Here is a 23,978-nt window from a genome sequence, read left to right as displayed (position 1 = left end):
GCTGACATTTACTCGGGCTTAAGATATGGCTCAAGGGCCTTGCTCTTTTGGTCTTGTGCAAACCGCCCCCAGTCCACCTGCTGGCTGGATGCCCTCATTGCAGGCAAAGCACCAGGATTTCTTATAATACCACCCATAGACCCAAGTAGGATGCCGGTGGCCTCGTGGTAAGCTGTGACAGGAATGCACAAGGATCTCCCGGCTTGTTGGCTGGCATCGCTGGCCCAGTGATGTGAGGTGAAGGGATTCTTTGCTCCGACTCAGCTCAATCCCCCTGTACAAAGGGACTAGGTGGGCTTGCTGTGCTTTTGGAAGGACCAGAAAAATCTGCTTCCTTCACTCACTGGGAGCCATATATTCTCTTTGACTTTTGTTCGCAGGAGCAAAATAAACAGATGCTTGGGGAAAACCAACCAAAAAAGGGGGAAGGGGAGGCTGGTGCTGGCTGGCAACCTTGACTCAGCGCTCGGCAGGAGGTCCATTCGGAACAGAAACCCTCACCCTGCACTTTCCTCACCCAGCCCTGAAATCACAAACAACCCCTTGGCCAGGGTCCTAATGAGCCTCTGACAAACACAGCCCGCCCTCCTGACACAGAAAAGACAATTAGACATGCACAAGTGGCCTGTGAAATGCCAGGCTGGGCACTTGAGCTCTCCATGAATGGCACCCCCTGTACCCTGGGCCTTCTCGGAAAAACATTGCTTGGGATCCTTACGGGTGGTAATGGCTAATAATGCAGAGAGAACACCGTGTTTTGGTTTCAGGCCTTTGGCCAGGGCGGTGAGAGAGGGGTGTGTGTGTGTGTTTAGTGATGGTAGTGGGGTGATATCTATTTTCATTTCTCCATCATAAAGGAATTGAAGTCCTATAGCATGTCAGCAATGTCAATGTTTCAGGGTGAAATAAACAAGTAAAAGGTGTTAGCATTCAGATGAGCTCCAGCAGCCTGTGACGTTAGGAAAATCACCAACTCCTGGGGCCTCAGTCTTCTCATCTGTAAAATGAGGATAATAATAGAAACCACCTTCCACTCATGGTGATTGAGTGAGCCATCGCAGGTAAAGCACTCAGCCCCAGGCCTGGAACATAGTTAGGACTCATTGAACATTGGCTATTAGTTTAAAAGCAAGCGTTATGCGTTTTAGTCTATTTAAGGAGCCACTTTTGAATATCTGCTTGTGAACTCCTATATGAAGTTGGCTGTGAAAACACAGAAAACACAGTCTTTATGCTCACAGAGCTTGAGGACAACCAGGGTGACAAGAAAACCATCCGGGCAGGGCCAGCTCAATGCTGGCGCGTTGGCACCAACCAGGAGACAGCTGTGGCTTGCTTTAGGTCTGTTTCTTCTAATTTGTGTTAGCTTTTTTCCTTTGGCGGTGGAGGAAGGGCGGTTTCTGTAGGCCGCAGACAGCAGGGTATGGATCATTGGTCTGGTCAGGCTTTAATTAAGTGAAAATCTGCTCTTCATTTGTTTGTTACTGCTACAAAGCACATGATTTTCAAGGGATAAGTTGTTAGGATGTTTTTAATTGTGATGATGAAATTCCAGCTCAAGTTAACTTAAGCAAAAGTAAACAAGCAAAATTCCAAAAAGGGAGTTTACTTTCTTACATAATTTCAGAGAACAAAGATGGGTGTCTTGCTAGCTTCAGTCATAGCTGGACCCAGGTGCTCAAATCTCTCTCTTTCTCTCTCTTCTTTCTTCATTGTCTGATCGCTTCAGGCCTACACAGTAAACCCTCAGCTCATGATTTCAGAGTAAGAGAGAGCCTCCTCTTGGACCAACAACTCTAGACCGGGAAATGGGGCACCACAGTTGGCCAGACATGGGTTGCATTCCCCCAAAGCCAGGGGATAGGTTGACCAGCAGCTCCACAGGACCCACATGGGGCAGATGGGATGCAAGGCTGACAAACTATCAGTGAGACTCTGTGGATAGAAAGCATGAGTAGGCGCCAAACATTCCACGTAAGCAGCGAATATGCAGGCTTCCTCTTTGCATCTCACCCAACTGTGCTTAAAATGGCTTGTCTGGCACACTTTGAGGGGTCAGCCTACTTCCTTGCATTCAAAAGGTGAAGAGTTTCTAACTCTTTGTTCTTGAATCAAACCAAGTGACTGAAGACTAAGTGTTCCAGATGGGCCAACCACGCAGCAGCATGGTGGCAGCTCTGAGATGCTGCCCAGTGAGCCCCAGTAGTCACATCCTGGAGAGTCCCCTCTTCACTGAATAGGACCCATCTGGCAACCAGTAGGACTGCAGAAATGATGTCCAAGGCTAGGCCATAAAAGACATGGTTCCTGCCTTGCTCTCCTTGAATCACTTCCTCGGGAGCAGCCAACTGCCATGTTGTAAGGACACTTAAGCAGCTCTGTAGAGGAGTCCATGTGGTGGGAAACTGAGGCCTCCCACCAACAGCCAGCACCAACCTGCCAGGCATGTGGGTGCACCACCTCAGAGGTAAATCCTCCAGCCCCAGTTCAGCCTCTAATGACACAACCCCAGCTGATACCCTGACTGCAACCCCATGAAATCCCTGAGCCAGAACCACCCAGCTAAGCCACTCCTGAATTCCTGACCCACAGAAACTATGAAATAATAAATGTTCATTGTTGTTTCAAGCCACTAAGTTTTGGGGTCATTTGTTACACAGCAGTAGAAATCTGATACAGGCATATTGTGGTCCCTTCCTCCCTTCCCAGGGACAGAGTCACTTTGGAAAGCTTCCTTGGATCATTTCCAAAGCACTTCTCAATAACCATCTTAGTTCTTGTTACAAAGTTTCAGTTTCACAAATGGACTCACACGGATATCACAGGCTGCTCCAACCCTCAACAGTGAATTTGCCGATAAAACAAAATCAGGGACTAGGTGTGGTGGCTCATGCCTGTAATCCCAGCACTTTGGGAGGCCAAGGCGGATGGATCACCTGAGGTCAGGAGTTCGAGACCAGCCTGACCAACATGGAGAAACCTCATCTCTACTAAAAATACAAAATTAGCCGGGCATGGTGGCACATGCCTGTAATCCCAGCTACCTGGGAGGCTGAGGCAGGAGAATCGTTTGAACCCGGGAGGCGGAGGTTGCAGTGAGCCGAGATTGTGCCACTGCCCTCCAGCCTGGGGAACAGAGTGAAAAAAAAAAATTAGATTTCCACTGCATTTACTTCCCTCTCCTGTACTAGATATGGAGGTAGTTGAAATTCTAACAGGAAGGATGCCTTCAAAGTTCGGTCAGTCTCCCTCCTTGTTACTACATATGACGGGTGGTATCACACACTATCACAATACTGCAAAGTCATTGATAACATGTGGCAGGAGTGCCCTGGGTTCTGAAGCCCCATGAAGTCCTCCAGGCGGTCTTCTGGCTGAAGTAGTGCCTCCCTGGGAGATGAGCTAGAATTCAAGGAAGTCTGATCCTAGGCTGCTTGCATCAAGGGAGGACTCGGGGAAGAGGTGGATCCTGAGCACACCCTTCAATGCCCCCCTTCCCTGAGGTGACTGGGACATACCCCACACATACCCCACCTGGGTCCCCTGCTGTTGCAAAGCAGTTTCCCTCCCCCTCCCACAAGCCCTCAGTCAAGTAGGTGCCAGCACCTGGGCCCCTCCCACAGAGAGCCCCATGCTGAGCACCTTTCTGATCCTATGTCATTGCTGGCGTTTGCTTTTCCTCCCCTCTCAGGATCCAGATGTTATCATTCCCCAGGAGCTCAAACTACTCCATCTCCCTGGTCTCCCATCGTTGAACTCCAATCATGGAAAGAATGCCATACAAGTTAGTGCTCCTCAGTGTACCAGCCAGGACTCTGCAAGTGACAGAAAGCCCCGCACACAGGCTCCAACCCATCCTCAGGTCTCTGCCTCCTGCTCCGGCTCTGGCTTCCTCCGCATGTTGGATTCGTATGGGTTGGTCCCCAGCTGCCCTGTGAGGCAAGGCAGGCCTTGATGTTCACTTGCCATATCAGGTCCCGCCTGCCTCTGCAGAAAAATTTTAGGCTCCTCAAGGTCAGGGTCCACTTCTACTCCTCCTATCAGAGTGTAAATAAAAACAGTCTCCTCATCCTGCCCCTGCTCATATAACCTCTGTGACAGGACGCTCACTACTTGCAGAAGTAACTCTTTTTGCGGAGCTGGTCTCCGCCCCTTCTGTGACTGCCACCCACTGGGCCAGTTCTGCCTAATAGCAAAGAACACTGCTCACCAATCTTCTTTCCTTTCCTTCCTTCCCTTTTGCCCATAAGTCACCGATGGATGGACTAGACCCATGGGCAACGTCTGTGGATGACGCTGTGTTTGTCCTTCCACAGGGCGTGGGGCTCCTCCACCCTGCATCAGGCACAAGCCTGCTTTTGGGGAAAGTCCCACCATCTCATTTTCCCTTGCCTAAAATAGCTACTTCCTTTCTGGGGAATGCAGCGTGGTGGGGAGCAATGAAAGGGATGAGGTAAGTCATCCACAGATGCCTGGTTTGGAATCATTCCTGAAAAGGTCAGCGTTTTCATCAGCCAAATAGGAGGCAGGGCACTTCCGGCTGGTCATTAACCAAGGCAAACAGCGTGGCGGGGAAAGTCAAAGCCATAGCCGACCACAAACAAACAAGTCATGTATCCTCTGTGGAGGTGACTTTCTTCTAAAGGAATGTGTGGTTGTTTGCAGATAATATCAAATCCATTTCACGTCAGATCAGGATGACAGACAGCCAGAGGCTATTGGGGTCTCACATTAAATGGCTCTTTTATGGTAATAAATTGTTTCCTTTTCACGGTTGCATGAGCAATCTCAAGTTTTATTTTGAGGTGTCAACTGCCCTCAGGGACACCTGCCACAGGTGGGATCTTGGGTCCTGGCCACCATATGTGAGAGAGCAGACCCTGGCTGAGTCACTCAGCTGTGGTTGCATCACCCCTGTCCCTGCCCCACTCCTCAGCCCCATGCAGGCCGGCAGGGGAGGCCTCCTCTCCCCCACGGGGTCTCCCTTTCTTCCTCTCACACTGATCATTGGAAAGAGTGGCTTGCATTTGCCACAGTGCTGAGGGCTGTCAGTCTTCACAGCTGAGGAAATGACATGATTTGTTGGGAGTCACTTGAAATAACCAGTTCCCCAGCTGGTCTCGCTGTCCCTGTGCTGGCAGCCCTGCTGACGTGGGGCCTGGCTAGAGGGAGGTGGGCCTTCTGTGCCCTCACCTGGGCCATCCCCACCATGCGGTGAGGTTGGGTTGCATCCAGCCAGGAGGCAGCTGGCAGAGCCCTGTGGCTTGTCTGAGGACCCAAGGGGGAACTTATCAGAGGGCAAGAGAGAAAGAGGGCTGAGGGGTGGTATGTAAGAGGGAGGGGGCTAGGAGAGTGTAGATGCTTCCTGAAAGGTCACGGATTCTATTGGAATTCCCAGCCAAACTTCAGGATTGGGAAACACCCTTCTTAGGAGGTGGCTAGGGGCTCAGGCTGGCTTGGCTCATTCCTGGCCTGCAGGCCTTGCTCCTGAGCACAGGGCAGGGGCTGCCGGCCCCGGTTCAGAATGGGATCTGAAAGCTGCCTGGAAAGAATGGGCCTCTGGATCAGGATCACCAGGGTGGGACCTGGATATTTCCCATAGTCACCAGATGTGTTGCTCAGAGGGAGGTTCCTGGCCAGCAGCTTTGTTGGCATCACCTGGGAGCTTGTTGGAAATGCAGAACCTTGAGCTCTGCCCAGACTTACTCCCTCAGAATCTGCATGGTAAATGATCTCTGCTGACCCGGGCACTGGGGTTCAAGGACCTCCGCCCTACCAAATCTGAAATCCAGAGCTAGGCCAAAGTACACTTGTAGAATCAGGATGCTGAATCTAAGTTAAATGCAGAAGCATCCTTTGAGCAAAGGTGGTGGAGTGGGCTGAATTATGACCCTCTCAAAAGATGTCCATGTCTCAGAAATGCAGAATGTGACCTTATTTGGAAACAGAGTCTTTGCAGATACAATTAAAATCTTGAGGTGAAATCACCCTGAATCATCCAAGTGGGTCCTAAATCCAATGACAAGTGTCCTTGTAAGAGAAGAGGAGAAGACACAGAGACACAGGCAAGAAGACCACGCAAAGACAGAGACAGAGATTGGAGTGATGTGGCCACAAGCCAAGAAACACCTGGAGCCGCCAGAAGCTGGAGGAGGTAGGAAAGATCCTCCCCTCAAGCTTTTAGAGCGCACACCCCTGCAGAAACCTTGGTTTTGGACTTCTGGCTTCCAGAACAGTGAGACATTACATTTGTGTTGTAATGATTACAGCAACCACAGGAAACTAAAGCAGGTAGCCTTTTCAGACTCTGCAGAGGAAAAAAAAAGCATGGCCAAAGTTACCCAAGAAAGAGTTGATGACCCCACCAGTCCCCAGTCACAGCAGTCTTAGCTTTGTTCCCAGAATTAGCTGACCTCCTCCACCCCATTTCCTTACTCCTTTTTAATGCTCCACAAAACCCAAGGACAGTCGAGACCTGGTCCTGCGTGGCTGCCTGATCACCAGACCGTCAAAACCTGCCGGCTCCTTCATGCTCCCAAACATGACTATTTTATTTACTCTTAACTTCACCTTGTTTGGAAATTATTTAAAGCAGTTTCAATGGAGTCAAACTGAGTCATATTTTAACTGCTTAAGTACCACTTAAAAACAGACTTTATGAGTTCACTCGGATTAAGAAACAAAAAAGGAAATAATAAAAGAAAAATGAAATGAAATAAAATAAAATAAAAAAGAATAAAAACAGATGTCAACAAGTCCTTTGGCAAATGATCCCACAATGGCTTCATTTTCTGAGCTTAGATGGCGCTAGATGAGGTTAATTTCAAACGAGGTATACTAGTACTAGATTCGAATGGACAGAAACTCTGAAAGTTCTGGGATTGTTTTCCTTTTAGAAAGTTTTCAGGATTCAAAGATAAAGATTCAGGGCAGTGGTTCTCAACTTTGACTCACACTAGAATCATGTGGGGAGCTTAAAAAGAACAGCCACGTTCCAGACTCTCCCCAGATCAGGTAAGTCAGAATCTTGGCGGGTAAAGCCCACCCTGGGGCTCCATGGAACCCCTGAGCCAGACCCTGCACCCAGCTTCGCACTGACCTCCACATGCTGCAGGGTGTAGTGTGGTCATGTGCCCAGGGCTGGCCAATCAGATGTGCTCACCCTGAGCTCAGCTGTGAAGGGGCAGGTACCATCCAGGATCCATTCTGCCAGGCATGATCACAGGCAGTGCCGGTGTGGACAGTGGTGGGATAAGCTGTGGGCTGGCACTCCATCGTACAGATGAGGACACAGCTCAGAGGGATCCAGAGACTTGTCCAAAGTCCCATAACTGAGGACTGGCAGAGCTGGGATTTGAACCAGCCCCTCTGGCTGCAACGCCTGCCACCTTTTCCTCCCTTGAAACAGCTCCATGCCTTAATTAGGGGCAGTGTTGGCCAGGCGCGGTGGCTCATGCCTGTAATCCCAGCACTTTGAGAGGCTGAAGCGGGCGGATCACCTGAGGTCAGGAGTTCGAGACCAGCCTGGCCAACATGGCGAAACCCTGTCTCTACCAAAAATACAAAAATTAGCTGGGTGTGATGGCAGGAGCCTGTAATCCCAGCTACTCAGGAAGCTGAGGCAGGAGAATTGCTTGAACCTGGGAGGTGGAAGGTGCGGTGAGCCGAGATGGTGCCACTGCACTCTAGCCTCGGTGACAAGAGCAAAACTCCATCTCAAAAAAAAAAAAAAAAAAAAAAAAAAAAAATTAGGGGCAGTGTTCTGGACTCTGGCTTTCAGGCCTAGCTCTCTGATTCTCCCAGCACATCCATGAGCAACCAAACATGCCTTCTGCTTTTTTTCAAAGTTAACTTTGTTATTGAAGTATCAGATACATACAGAAAAGATCATAGATCCTAAGTGTGCAGTTCAATGAAGTTTGACAAAGCAAACACACTCATGTAATCAGAACCCAGACCAAGAAATAGAACAGGGCCAGCACCTTAGAGACTCTCCCAGGGTCTCTCCTCCCAAACATAACCACCACCAGATTTCTAGATTGGTTCTGCTTGTTTTTGAGCTTTATAGAAACAGCATGATAGAACAGGGCCAGCAACTTAGAGACTCTCCCAGGGTCTCTCCTCCCAAACATAACCACCACCAGATTTCTAGATTGGTTCTGCTTGTTTTTGAGCTTTATAGAAACAGCATGATATAGTGCACACCCTTTTCATGTCTGGCTTCTTTGAGTTAGCGTGGGTGAGAGTCATCCATGCTGCTGTACGTAGCTGAGGTTTCTCCATCCTCCGTGCTGTCTGGTGTGAAGGGCCGTAGCCGGCTTACCCGTTCTATTGTGAATGGACATTTGATGTTTGAATGGTGCTGCTAGGAATATTCTATTCTTATGCCTGTCTTTTGGCACCAGTGTGTACCCAATACCCTCTTAAGAAATGCTTCTGCTAAAGTGAGCAGAGTTGTTCTATGTTGTTTACAGCCAAGCACCTTGGTTGATGCCATTTATAAGCACTACTATTGTCCCCACTTTACAGAGGAGGAAACTGAGGTTCAGAGAGAGGTTCAGCCACAGGCCAGGCACAGCTGCGGCCTTAGTTACAAGGCCATGTCACTAAAGAGTAGCAGAGCTGGGATTTGATCAGAGCTGTCCTCTTAACCACTAGTTAAGGGACACAAGTGCATCTCCGTCCCTTAGACCTGCCTGATGCCGCACAGCGGTTTAACAGATAATACCCACCCCCTTGATGGAAATGGCTGGGGCGGGGGACTGAGAGCTGCACTGATGGTGCTGTCCTGGGCAGGGCTTGGGATGTCGCCAGCGTGCAGGAGCCCTGAGAGGAGGATCAGTCCCTTCCAAGAGGGATATGAGGGAGGGGGAAGCCTCCTGGGCTGCCACTGCGCCTGGCATCAGCCCTTCCAGAGGGAGGCTCCTCCCTGAGGGCAGGGGAGCTTCCTTTTGGAGGAGAGGGCAGGCTCCTTCGCTGGGCAGAGCAGTGGTCTGGGCATTGCTGAAGCGGCCAGTGGAGACAGGGATCCCAGCCTTGAGATTCACCCTCTGCCTCCCACGGGAATCATAAGTAAGAAAATGATGCTTCTGACTGACTGTCTGGCAGCCCCTGGTGAAGAGCTGTCCCTACCCACTCACCTCTGCAAATAGCAGAATGGCATATGGTGGCAGAAGGAAGGGTCCAGAAGGTAGTTCTTCTGCGGAATGACCCATGCGATGGGCTGCTCTGTGACGCATTGGAGTGGGGATCATTTCCTTGCAGTGGAGGAGTGGGTCAGAGGCCGGGCTTGTCACATGGAAGCCCCTCCTGGGGATGGGCCACTGCCAGATCCCTCTGTAAACAGCATTTGCATCAGATTCACTGCTCCAGAAAGTGGGGATCAGGGTCCCTGAAGCCAAGGAGCAGGCATAGAAGAGGCCAGAGGTGACTGGCAGCATATTTGACAGGATGCATAAATCTTGTTAAATGGGAGAGAAGCCAAACACGCTGGCTTTGTATGGGCAATTTAGACCTTCCTAGGTCATTCCCTGCAGGGACTACAGGCCTCAGTGTAGTCTCTGATCTGCAGCAGCTGCAACAGCATCTAGGAACTTGTTAGACTTACTGGTTTTCAGGTTGCTACTTAATCAGAAGTTCTTCAGGTGGGGCCCAGCACTCTGTGTTTTAACATGCCAAGGGGATTCTGACGCATGCTGAGGTTTGAAAGCCACCAGCATAGTGCAATATGAAGTAGGCATTATCATCAATCCCATCTCACAGCTGAGGGAACAGAAGGTCTGAGCCAGTTTTACCCCAAGTTACACAATTAATAGGAAAGACAACAAAATTAGGTGCAGCTGTGAATAACAAAAATCGAACTCCAGAGCACCACGAACTAAACAAAATTGTTTATTTTTCCTTCATGGTCCAAGATAGCTGCTGAAGCTCCAGCCATTGTGTCCATATTCTAGGCAGCAAAAAGGAGGGAAAGGGCCAGGCGCAGTAGCTCACGTCTGTAATCCCAACACTTTGGGAGGACAAGGCAGGTGGATCATTTGAGGTCAGGAGTTCGAGACCAGCCTGGCCAACACGGTGAAACCCCATCTCCACAAAAAATACAAAATTAGCCAGGCATGATGGCGTGCACCTGTAATCCCAGCTACTCGGGAGGCTGAGGCAGGAGAATTGCTTGAATGGGAGGTTGCAGTGTTGCAGTGAGCCAAGATTGCGCCACTGCATTCCAGCCTGGGTGACAGAGCGAGACTCCGTCTCAAAAAAAAAAAAAAAAAAAAAATACCACTGTGCTCCAGCCTGGGTGACAGAGTGACACTTTGTCTCAAAACAAAAACAAACAAAACAAGTAAAGGGAGGAAGGTCCCACCCTGTCCCTGTAGGGGACACTTCCTAAAATTGTATATACGGCTTCAGCTTACATCTCATTGGCTGCAATTTAGTCAATTGCTTCACCTAGCAGAAAGAGAAGCTGGGAGAATAGAGTCTGGGTCCTAAGTGACTATGCATGCAGGTAAAACTTGGGGTTCTGCTGCTATAGAAGAGCCTTGATAATGGGGGACAACTAGGCAGTCTCTGCCGCAAGAGTGTATCTGAGAATCAATCCAGGGCTTCTAATTTCACCATCTGAAGTTATGTTTTTGTTTAAATGTTGTCTTTATCTTCCCCTTTTAGAAGTCCCACCAAAAGCAAGCCTTCTTGGAAGTCTTCTCCGTTGCTGCTGTCTCCCCAATGCCTAGAACGATGCCTGGCTTGTAGTGGTGATCTTTGCTTGCTATTGAATATACTACTTTAAAAATTAAATTAAATACCTCATGTGAGAGAAGCTTGTTCAGGGTCTGGCACATGGAAGGTACTCAGAATGTGGTTGCTGCTATGTATTTAACGCAGTGCTTCCCAGCGAAGCCCAGCTGGCCCCTGGCAAGGTTTACCTCTTAGACTCTCAATCCCACCACCACCCACTGCCTGCATGTACAGACTTGCACACAAATCTTGGCCCTTTCATTGGACTTTAAGAATAATCAGTGCTGGTCAGGCGCAGTGGCTCACTCCTTTAATCTCAGCACTCTGGAGGGCTGAGGTGGGCGGATCACTTGAGGTCAGGAGTTTGAGACCAGCCTGGGCAACATGGTGAAACCCCATCTCCACCAAAAAAAAAAAAAAAAAAAAAAAAAAAAAAAAAATTAGCCAAGTGTGGTGGTGCATGCCTGTAGTCCCCAACTACTTAGGAGGCTGAGGCAAGTGAATTACTTGAACCTGGGAGGCAGAGGTTGCAGTGAGCCAAGTTCGAGCCACTGCACTCCAGCCTGGTCAACAGAGCAAGACTCTGTCTCAAAAAAAAAAAAAAAAGAATCAGTGCTGTTTGATTGGGTCTGGAGAATGCAAGCCACAGCCCAAGTAAGCAACTAGATTGGGAGAGAAAATTCATCTCGCCATTTCTTGTACAAGCCTGGAAGTAGGCCTTGAGAACAAAGCTGGGCTCAGGCTGCCGTGATGGGGTGTCTATTCTGGCGTTTGTCATTTGAGCTTTTCCTTCGTAGGTGCAGCCTTCTTGGGTTCCAGGGACTTGGTGCCCTTACTTACAGCCTATTGGGTGCCTGCCCCTTGTCGCCAGTGTTCAGGTTTGTGGTCGCCCCTGTGTTGCCTAACCGGGTCAGGCTGGATGGAGCTGGGAGGGCTGTTTGCGTTGGCTGCTTTTCCCTGTCGACTGTCACACACGAATGCAGCCTCCAAAATTCAATTTAACATAAATCTTGCCATTTGGACCAAGGCAAGTGGGCCTTATTCAAATCCGAACAGTCTATTGTTGAGCTCGGAAACAGACAATAGCTGATGCTGTGATGTTCAGTTGCAACTGCCCTAATTACAGACAAACACTAATTTCATAGGATTTTTTAGAGTAAAGCAAATCTTTCGAAAGAAGTGTCCTCATTTAAAAACTACAGATCGAGAGGGCTATGAGGGTTCATTTTATTTATTGATAATGTGGACTGCGTCAATTCCTGAATCTCATTTGTTCAAACTCCCAGGGCTGTTGTGAGGAGCAAAATGAAAATGAGGTAATGTTTGTGGAGGTCCCTAATGAAGAGCAAAGCAATCCAACAGCTATAGTAGTATTGTGCGTTCAACGCCCTGCACCTTGCAGCTGCGTCCCATTAACAATGACCTCTGAGCTGTGAGCTCCAGGGCCTCTCCCCTCACTCCGCGGGCCACTCTCCATGGGTCCTCTTTCCTTGAATGTGGCTTCTCAACATTTGGGCCATGACTCAAATGTCACCTCGTTGAGGAAAAGGTGTCCAATCAGTACTTACTGTGGTGCTCTGCCCTGTGTCTTTCCGAGTTCTTAGTCCCATGAGATAATCTGATGCATTGGTTGGCTTGTTTTTAATCTCTCTTCTCCATGGGAGCACCAGCTCCATAAGGGCAGAGACCTTGTCTGTCTTGTTCACACCTGCATCTCCTGTGTCCAGAACAGTGTCTTGCACCTAGTAGAGATGGATGTATATTGATTGGGAGTTTGGCTTGGGGAGGAAAGGAGAAAGTGAACTGTTAAGAAATTAGGGCATTTAGCATTATCTAAGAACCTGAAGCAGTACCTGGGGTCCCTGAGTACCTCGAACAGGTGTGTGGAGTGGTACCCAGAGTCCCTGGAATCTCTAAGTACCTGGAGCAAGTACATGGAGAGGTACCTGGAGTCCCAGAGTCCCTAAGTACCTGGAGTAGGTGGGTGGACCAGTACCCAGACTCCCTGGAATCCCTAAGTACCTGGAGCAGATGTGTGGAGTGGTATCTGGAGCAGGTGTGTGGCATGGTACCTGGAGTCCCTGGAATCACTAAGTACCTGGAGCAGGTGTGTGGCATGGTACCTGGAGTTCCCTGGAATCTCTAAGTACCTTAAGCAGGTGTGTGGCATGTTACCTGGAGTCCCTGGAATCCCTAAGTACCTGGAGCAGGTGTGTGGAGTGGTATCTGGAGCAGGTGTGTGGCATGGTACCTGGAGTCCCTGGAATCACTAAGTACCTGGAGCAGGTGTGGGCATGGTACCTGGAGTTCCCTGGAATCTCTAAGTACCTGAAGCAGGTGTGTGGCATGTTACCTGGAGTCCCTGGAATCCCTAAGTACCTGGAGCAGGTGTGTGGCGTGGTACCTGAAGCAGGTGTGTGGAGTGGTACCTGGAGCAGGTGTGTGGCATGGTACCTGGAGTCCCTGGAATCTCTAAGTACCTGGAGCAGGTGTGTGGCATGGTACCTGGAGTCCCAGGATCCCTAAGTACCTGGAGCAGGTGTTATGTGAGAGATTTTGATACCCAAGAAGCTTACAGATTAATATAGTAATTTGCAGTATTCAAATAAGTGCCACTAATGTGTGAGGCGGCACGTGGTAGGAGCAGATGGTTATAAATACAGTAGGGGCTGCAGGGGACACACAGTTGTGGACACTGGAGCTATTCTTCTTGGAGAAGGGCATGGAGTTGCACCTCAGTCAGCAGTCTCCTCTGTCACCTCTGGCATTTTGCACCTGGCCTTCCACGGCTGCTGCCTGTCGCTGTTGGCTCTGGGCCCTTCCTTTGAGCAGCTGTTCCACAGTGGAGGCCCTGGTGCTGCCTCCACTCAGTCACACACTGTGTGTGGCCACAGCTGGCCAGGGTCCAGGCTGGACACAGCACCAACCAAGTGCTCTGTGAGGTCCGTCCTGCAAGACCAGAGCCATCAGTGGGCAGGAGGAGGCCATGCAGAGGTGGCACTGGTACTGCGCTTTCATTTCAGTTTAGGATCCTCTTTGACATCTTTTCTTTTTGAGATGGAATTTTGCTGTTATTGCCCAGGCTGGAGTGCAATGGCGCAATCTCAGCTCACCACAACCTTCGCCTCCCGGGTTCAAGCGATTCTCTTGCCTTAGCCTCCCAAGTAGCTGGGATTACAGGCATGTGGCACCACGCCCAGCTAATTTTGTATTTTTACTAGAGATGGGGTTTCTCCATGTTGGTCAGGCTGGTCTCAAACTCCCAACCTCAGATGATCGGCCCACCTCGGCCTCCCAAAGTGCTGGGATTACAGGCGTGAGCCACCGCGCCCAGCTACTCTTGACATTTTTTGAAAGAATGTTCTCTATCTCATTCTCACCCATATATCCCTTATGAGAGAAGCCAGGAAACCAGTTCTGAGGATGTCAGTCTGGCTAGTAAAACTCTGAGGATTCCATTTTCAAGGGTACCTTGACTGTTGTGTTCAAAGAAAGCTTTGAACAACAAATGTAAAAACCCTGCCAAGCCAAGTCCACCGAGTAGCTCATTAAAATGTATTTAGGTTGAGGCTTATTTTTTAAGCTTACTTTATCAGAAAAAAAAAAATTGGATTTAGATACTAAGGAAGGCTTCTTGCACAGAGAGGGACGTCCGTTGTCTTAGTTCTATGATCTCGATGCTTAGACAGGCCGCTCACCCCAGCAGGGCAGAGTTGTTCTTATGTCCCAGGGGGGTCGCTGCAGAAGCTCTAGCAACTCTCTCCCTCCTTTCATCACCTCGGGCCTTCCTCGCCAGCACCTCCATTCCTGAGGCTCACGTGGGAGAGACAGTGTGGAGAGAAACAGAGACGAGAACAGGACTTCTTAAACAGCACCAGCAAGAATAGTCTTACAATGAAGTGTGCACCACGGGAGCGCCGCACCAGCCGGCATGGAGGAGCGCGGCAATTTCAAGCTGACCCCTGGCTGCAGTGGCCTGGGTCTGTGTGGCGTTCGCGGCTTTGGCGACTGCGGTGGAGCTCCCTCGTGGGCCCCCGAGGACGCCTGGATGGGCACCCACCTTAAATATTTAGAAATGATGAAATTAGGCTGGGTGTGGTGGCTCACACCTGTAATCCCAGGAGGCTGAGGCGGGAGGCTGGGAGGCTGAGGCGGGTGGATCACGAGGTCAGGAGTTTGAGACCAGCCTGAACAACATGGTGAAACCTCGTCTCTACTAAAAATACAAAAATTAACCGGGTGTGGTGGCGGATGCCTATAATCCCAGCTACTCAGGAGGCTGAGGCAGGAGAATCGCTTGAACCCAGGAGGCAGAGGTTGCAGTGAGCTGAGATCGCACCACTGCACTGCAGCCTGGGCGACAGAGTGAGACTCCATCTCAAAAAAAAAGAAATGATGGAACTAGATACAGAAGATGCCACCCATGTTTATATAGCATTCTTGGTTTATCTGGACCTCATAGAAAGCAAAACTGGCATGAACTAAACTGTGTCAGATTACCAGAACTCCAGCTCATCTGCCTTGTTGGTACTGAGATAGAAGAGGAGGGGTTACAGACTGTGGTGCCTACCCCCATCACTGCTTCCCTCAGCCATAACAGGATAAGGGAGATCTTGAAGGCATCTTGAAAATTGCCAGGTGATCCAGATTTGCTGATGTCTTTTACTCTGGCCATAATGGAGTCTGATTCTACAATAGTCTATTATGAACTTACTGATGGATTTATGCTGCCAGACCCTCAGAATATTTCTCTTAGAAGATGACATCTATGTTTCCTGATGCTTGTTTTATTCATACAAGATTGGATTTGAGACCCGTCAGCCTGCTTTGTCTTTTATCTCAGAGATAGTCAGGGTTGACTTAGATGGTGAGGGTTGACTTCCCTATTCCATAAGGTTTTCATTCTGAAGAATAAAACTTCCCCAGGGGCTGGGCGCAGTGGCTCATGCCTGTAATCCAAACACTTTGGGAGGCTGAGGCAGGTGGATCACGAGGTCAGGAGTTCGAGACCAGCCTGACCAACGTGGTGAAATCCCGTCTCTACTAAAAATACCAAAAAATTAGCTGGGTGTGGTGGCACGCACCTGTAATCCCAGCTACTCAGGAGGCTGAGGCAGGAGAATCACTTTGAACCCCGGAGGTGGAGGTTGCAGTGAGCCAAGATCACGCCACTGCACTCCAGTGTGGGTGACAGAGCGAGACTCCAGAAAAAAAAAAAAAAAAAACCTCTCTAGGTAGAAGACTTTTTCTTTCTTAAAAAATACAGGGTGGTTTCTTTACAACTTTCTTATCTAGAGACAGTTTAATTACAGTTGCATACAGGTTTACGCCTAGGATGTGTTCAGATGGGTGGAACCTGTGTGCTGCTTTTGTCATCCCACACTTATAGCACTCATAGTTGCCTCTGTTTATTGCTCCCACTGCTAGCTCATTGTTGAGACTGCCATCTCTTTCTCTTACTCAACTCTCCCAGTGCCTTTTGGCCACTGCAGCTACCTTGGAATGGCATTTTATACATACCTTGTCACCTACTTCTGCTTTTTCCTACCCAGTAGAAGGTAAAAGATTTCTTTCAATTGGTCCTCCTGTTGCAATGACTGTTATTTCTCTTTTTTGGTTAACTTTAAATCAAAACTCAAAATATGTTCATCCAGAGTGTAAACTTACATGTCCTGAGTAACAGGGATAGGAGACATGCTACCCACAAGAGTTCTGGGCCTTCCTTTTCATTCTTATTACCACCATCCTTATTATATCATAGCTTGAATATTACAAGAGAGATAGTGTGGGACAGTATCAGTTTTTAAAATGTCTTCATTAATTAGACCCAGTTATTCCACTTTTGTTAATGTCTCTCAAATTGTACAAGGTATGAAAAATTATATGCACAAAGATGTTGCGAGTGACGTTACTTTTAGTAGCCCAAATTATAAACCACTTAAAAGTTTGGGGTAAATATTGGCAAACTTTTTCTATAAAGGGCCAGAAAGTAAATATTTTAAGTGTTTTCTTTTTTCTTTTTGGAGACAGAGTCTCGCTCTGTTGCCCAGGCTGGAATGCAGTGGCATGATCTCGGCTCACTGCAAACTCCACCTCCTGGGTTCAAGCGATTCTCCTGCCTCAGCCTCCCGAGTAGCTGGGACTACAGGCACCTGCCACCATGCGAGGCTAATTTTTGTATTTGTAGAAACAGGGTTTCACCATATTGGCAGGCTGGTCTCGAACTCCTGACCTTGTGATCCGCCTGCCTTGGCCTCCCAAAGTGCTGGGATTACAGGCATGAGCCACCACGCCCAGCCCTATTTTAGGTTTTGAAACCTACTGTCTCTGTCATAACTTGTCAACACTGCTGTATGAAGCATAAAATCAGCCACACACAATACATAAACAACATGGGCACGGCTTTGTTCCAGTAAAACTTTATTTACAAATGTGTTGCCATAGTTTGCCATCCCTGGGTCTAGGAAATAGTCGATAAACAGGTATATACAAACGATACATAATGTACTTATTAAAAATTAGGGCCAAGCATGGTGGCTCATGCCTGTAATCCCAGCACTTTGGGAGGCCAAGGTGAGCAGACCACAAGGTCAAGAGATTGAGACCATCTGGCTAACATGATGAAACCCCATCTCTACTAAAAACACAAAAATTAGCTGGGCATGGTGATGTGCACCTGTAGTCCCAGCTACTAGGGAGGCTGAGGCAGGAGAATCACTTGAACCCTGGAGGCAGAGGTTGCAGTGAGCGGAGATCACGTCACTGCACTCCAGCCTGGGGACAGAACAAGACTTGGTCTCAGAAAAAAAAAAATAAATAAAATTAATAATGAATACTATTAAAAACATGAGAATTTTACATTAAGTAAAATTTGCAAGATGCAAAAGTGTATGAGTGGGTGTAATCATGGCTGAAATAACACATCAAGCATTTGATAACAAGATGACAAAGTAAATCAAATTACTAACTGTGGTTACAGTGGGATGGGAGGCAGTAAATGGATGACTTTGTCTTTTCTCAATGTTTATTTTTATTTGTATTACTTTTATAATAAAAATGTTTTAAAATTTAAAAAAAGAATGAAGTGAGGGTGTCTAAGGTGTGGGAGCACTCTGTCCCAAGAAGGGGAGCTTTGCCGGCCTGCCATTTTGCCCAGACTTTCTTCCCTCCCCTTCATCACCCTCTGGAGGCCTGGGATGCTCCAGCAACCGAACCTATCCCCTCTCCATGAGGCTGTCTCTCAGTAGGAGGAGAGGTGGTGTCAGGAGTCACAGCCCGGCTTTGGTGGCCTTTTATCCCTGGCAGTACCACCATTTACATAGCTATGTGCATGGTCCAATCATGCTGTGCCTCTCTTCCCTCTTCCATAAATTATGGAGTTATCAATGAGGCTGGAAATGAGCAATGAGGACTGAACAGTGAATTCATGTCTGGCTTTGGGAATATGCCAGGCAGAAGGCATCACTCAGTATTGTTGGCTGTTGTGTGACTGTCATCATTGCGGCCACCACCATCACCATCATGACCATCGCCATCACCACCATCATCACCATCACCACCATCACCATCATGACCATCGCCATCACCACCATCATCACCATTACCACCATCACCATCACCATCATTACCATCACCACCATCATCACCATCACCATCATCACCATCACCACCATCACCATCACCACCATCACCACCATCACCATCATCACCATCACCATCACCGCCATCACCATCACCATCATCACCATCACCACCATCACCATCATCACCATCACCATCACTGCCATCACCATCACCATCATCACCATCACCACCATCACCATCATCACCATCACCACCATCACCACCATCAGCATCACCACCATCATCATCACCATCACCATCATCACCATCACCACCATCACCATCATCACCATCATCACCATCACCACCATCATCACCATCACCATCACCACCATCACCATCACCATCACCACCATTACCATCACCATCACCATCATCACCATTACCACCATCACCATCACCGCCATCACCATCATCACCATCACCATCACCATCATCACTATCACCATCACCATCACCACCATCACCATCATCACCATCATCACCATCACCACCATCACCATCATCACCATCACCACCATCACCACCACTACCATCACCACCATCACCATCATCATCATCACCATCACCACCATCACCATCACCACCATCACCACCATCACCATCATCACCATCATGACCATCACCACCATCACCATCACTGCCATTGCCATCACCATCATCACCATCACCACCATCACAATCATCACCATTACCATCACCACCATCACCACCATCACCATCATCACCATCACCATCACCACCATCACCACCATCACCATCACCATCACCATCATCACCATCATTACCATCACCACCATCACCATCATCACCATCACCACCATCACCACCACTACCATCACCACTATCACCATCATCATCATCACCATCACCACCATCACCATCATCACCATCACCATCATCACCACCATCATCATCACCATCACCATCACTGCCATCGCCATCACCATCACCACCATCACCATCATCACCATCACCACCATCACCATCATCACCATCACCAGCATCACTGTCATCACCATCATCACCATCACCACATCACCACCATCACCATCATCACTATCACCATCACCATCACCATCATCACTATCACCATCACCATCACCATCACCACATCACCACCATCACCATCATCACTATCACCATCACCATCACCATCATCACTATCACCATCACCATCACCATCATCACTATCACCATCACCATCACCATCACCACATCACCACCATCACCATCATCACTATCACCATCACCATCATCACTATCACCATCACCATCACCATCACCACATCACCACCATCACCATCATCACTATCACCATCACCATCACCATCATCACTATCACCATCACCATCACCATCATCACTATCACCATCACCATCACCATCACCACATCACCACCATCACCATCATCACTATCACCATCACCATCATCACTATCACCATCACCATCACCACATCACCACCATCACCATCATCACTATCACCATCGCCACATCACCACCATCACCATCATCACCATCACCATCATCACCATCACCACCATCATTATCACCATCGCCACATCACCACCATCACCATCATCACTATCACCATCACCATCATCACCATCATCACCATGATCATCATCACCATTGAAGACATCTCCAATAAGTGCTGTTTATTTATTTATTTTTAAACGCTGTAGCATTTACAACTAATTGATCACAAGCAGTTACAGATCTCTTTGTTCCTTCTCCACTTCCACTGCTTCACTCAACTTGCCTAAAAATAAATAAATAAATAAATAAACAGCACTTATAATTCTACCACCGAATAACTATTTTTGAATTTGAACATTTATTACCCTCTCATTTACTGTCCTTTTTAAAGCCTTGGAGAAACACAGCCATAGGGTCTTTTAGCCAGAAACCTAACCCAGCTTCTTCCTTTGACTAATGAAGAGACCGACATTCAAAGGGTTATGTGATAGGATTTTACGTGGAGCAAGCAGAGGTGATGCCCCTCGCAGGGTTTCCCCGAGGAGCCTCTACCTGATCCTCAAACTCACCAGACACAGTCCAATCTCATGGAGAACTTTGTTCATAGGCAAACCATTCTTTACCCAGATGAAATTTTGGTCATTTATTAAAGACTGTTCTATTGAACAGAAATTGAACTTTGATCAGTGAATTAAGTTCATTAGGAAAATCATGAACAAGTTAATTACTAAAAATAGATGGAAATTTCCTTAACCTCTAGTTTTTATCAAAAACCAATAGCAAATATAAAATTTAATAGTAAAGCATTCACCACATTCCCACTGAGTCCAGAACAAAACAAGAGCTATGAAGCTATCACTCACTTTTATTCAGTAAGTCCTACCAATCAAATAGAACAAAGAAAAGAAGTAAGTGTTATTAAGATTAAAAAGCAAGAGACAAGCCCATCAGTTGTTGGTGATGTGATTGACTTATCTAGAAAATTCAAAAGAATCAATTAAAAACGCATCAGAAAATCAGACTTCAGAAAAATTTTCAGAAATACTTACTGAAAATAGGCTGGGCGCGGTGGCTCACATCTGTAATCCCAGCACTTTGGGAGGCCAAGGCAGGCAGATCATGAAGTCAGGAGATCGAGACCATCCTAGCTAACACGGTGAAACCCCGTCCCTACTAAAAAATACAAAAAAAATTATCCAGGCGTGGTGGCAGGCGCCTGTAGTCCCAGCTACTCGGGAGGCTGAGGCAGGAGAATGGCATGAACCCAGGAGGCGGAGCTTGCAGTGAGCCGAGATCGCGCCACTGCAGTCCAGCCTGGGCAACAGAGTGAGACTCCGGGAAAAAAAAAAAAAAAAGAAAGAAATACTTACTGAAAATAACCAATTTTAAAAGGCCATAGAGCCAGGTGTGGTGGCACGTGCCTGTAATCCCAGCTACTTGAGAGGCTAGGGTGGGAGGATAACTGGAGCTCAGAAGTTCGAGGCTGCCATGAAATATGATTGCAACACTGCTCTCCAGCCTGGGCCACAGAGTGAGACTCCAACTCCTAAAATAAAAAAACGGTACAGAAAAAAATGATAAAGTGATGAAATGTCCCTCATAGACACCTGGACACTCTCTGGTTCTAATGTGTTTGTCTTGAGTGCTGAGATGCTCGCCTTTCTCAGCCTGGCAGGGCCCGCAGGAGCATGGGAAGCATCCCCTGAAGAATGAGTGAGTGAGTGACACCTGGCTTTGGCACCTGTGCTTTCTGGCATCTGGATGTCTGTTGTGTTGTCCCTCAGCAGCTTCCAGGCCTCTCCCCCTTTCTCCTGCACCACCTCCCTCCAAATAAGGAACGCTGCAAGAGCCTCCTCACCCCCTTGGAAAGTGGACTGTGAAGAAATGCTGAGACCAGCTAGACCCACTCAGGACCACAATAACCGCAGAGGTGTGCTGGCGCTGTCCTTCCCACCGAGGCAACTCTAAATGCCCCAAGCCAAAGTCCGTGTTGTCAAAGGGAAGTGCAAGGCTATCAGTAACCACCCCAGGGACACCCTCAGCCCCAGATGGCCTCTTGCACTGTGGAGGAGCAACACAGAGGAACGTGCCCCAGGACCTGTACTCAGAAGCCGACCTCTGTGTGACTGTAAAGAACAGGAGGGAATGAGGCGGGTCTTCCGTTACCTGCTCCTGCTGCCCTTAAGATTCCCTTTCGGGAAACCCTGTACAGAATTAGGGAAGAACCATCTTGGGGAGGAATGATTTCTAAGACACCTGCTCCAGCCATTATTGCTGGCAACAAACCACCACAAAACTGAGTTGTGTCAAATGATCCTTTTATGATGCTCCTGGGCTCTGTGGGTCTGGCAGGGAGACAGGCACAAGGGATTGGTCTGTCAGCCCCACCATGGCTGGGGCCCAGCTGGGGAGCCTTGGCAGCCAGGGGTGACTTGCTCTGGCCTCGACTCACACGTGTGGCGCCTGGGACCTCAGCTGGGCGGTTGGCTGGAACCCACAACTGGGGCCTCTCCACGTGGTTTCCTGCGAAAGTTAGTCTGGGCCTCCTTACAGCATGGCTGCCAGGCTCCAAGAGAGAGTGTTCACCGGGTTCCAAGAGAGCCCGGTGGAAGAAGCTGTATCACCTTTTTTAAAAAAAATTTATTGTGGTTAAAAAAACTCATAGTGATTGGGTGCGGTGGCTCATGCTTGTAATCCCAGCCCTTTGGAAGGCCGAAGAGGGGCAGATCACCTGAGGTCAGGAGTTTGACACCATCCTGGCCATCAGGGGGAAGCCCCGTCTCTACTAAAAATGCAAAAATTAGCCGGGTGTGGTGGTGTGTGCCTGTAATCCCAGCTACTGGGGAGGCTGAGGCAGGAGAATCGCTTGAACCTGGGAGGCGGAGGTTGCAGTGAGCCCAGATTGAGCCACTGCACTCCAGCCTGGGCAACAGAGTGAGGCTCTATCTCAAAACAAACAAACAAACAAACAAACAAACAAACAAACAAACACACACCACATAGCATAAATTTCTCCTATTCCATAGATTGCCACAGACTGGGCATATATGCATTCATCAGTGGCTGCAGCTGAACTGGCGTGGGTGAGATGGATCCCATACTGTTGAGCCCAAGCATAGCATCCCTACTTATCAGGATGATCATTCTAATCACGGGCCACTGTCATCTCTGAGGAGGTGGAGGTGAGAGTCCGGCTGCATCCACAGGACAAGCCGTCCTGTCTGCTTGCTGCTCCATGCCTCCCTGCAGAAGACATTCTGCGGGGCATTATGTAAGACACGAAGATCCACACATGTGTACCCACTCCACAGATCCAGCTCCATGCCTCTTCCCCAGAGTTCCTTGTCTGTGGCCTTCCAGGGTTACTCCCTCAGGTGGGTTCATAAAGGAGTTCGGCAGGTAAAATACTGGACAGCCAGTCGCTCCCTCAAGTAGGTTTGCCAGATAAAACCTGGGACACTAGTAAAATCTGAATTTCAGATAAGCAATAATTTTTTTTAAGTATAAGTGTGTCTCATACACTATTTGGGACATATTTATACTAAAAAATCATTTGTTTATTGGAAAATTTAACTGGGTGTCCTATAATTTTATTTGCTAAATCTGGGACCCCTACACTCAAGGCCCCTATCAGCCAGGCAAGCCAGATGCCACTGCTCCGGAATCCATGCCTATCCACATCTCAGGACACGCCCTCCAGAGTGAGATGATAGCCAGGCTTAGTGCTCCCAACTGTACCCGCCAGAAGGACTTCCCTTGACCACTGTCCTTCCAGGCCACTGCTGAATGGGGCTGTAGTGAGCAGCAGCCCATTTTCAGCCAGCATCAACAGAGTGCACAGCTGTGAACTAGCCCAGCTGGTCATAAAGAGCTCCCTGTCCCTACCATGAGGCCATAGATGTGTGTTAGGGGAGAGGTATTGGTGCAACGGAGCTGTACGACATCGGTTTCTGGGTCACCTATTCATGAATTTACTGAAGCTTTCTGAGTTGCTTTGAGATTGGTCTGTCTGCCCACCATGGGGCAGTCCCAAACCCAAATGTACCATTTCCCAAATATTTGATTAACTGTTCTACACTCACCTGAACTTAATACCCAGCTCATGAAGGTCATCTTTGGCCACAGAGTCACTTAACG

General features: G+C 48.4%; 1 pseudogene; it reads left to right on the top strand.

The window, feature by feature from the left end:
- The first annotated feature begins 14,668 nt into the window (after positions 1 to 14,668).
- On the top strand, positions 14,669 to 15,543 carry LOC100612059 (tRNA-splicing endonuclease subunit Sen15-like; annotated as a pseudogene).
- Positions 15,544 to 23,978: the final 8,435 nt, after the last annotated feature.

This window comes from Pan troglodytes, chromosome 19, assembly GCF_028858775.2.
Source record: "Pan troglodytes isolate AG18354 chromosome 19, NHGRI_mPanTro3-v2.0_pri, whole genome shotgun sequence".
NCBI classification, from domain to species: Eukaryota; Metazoa; Chordata; class Mammalia; order Primates; family Hominidae; genus Pan; species Pan troglodytes.
The sequence above is the reverse complement of the archived record's forward strand: the minus strand, read 5'-3'. Positions and strand labels throughout refer to the sequence as shown.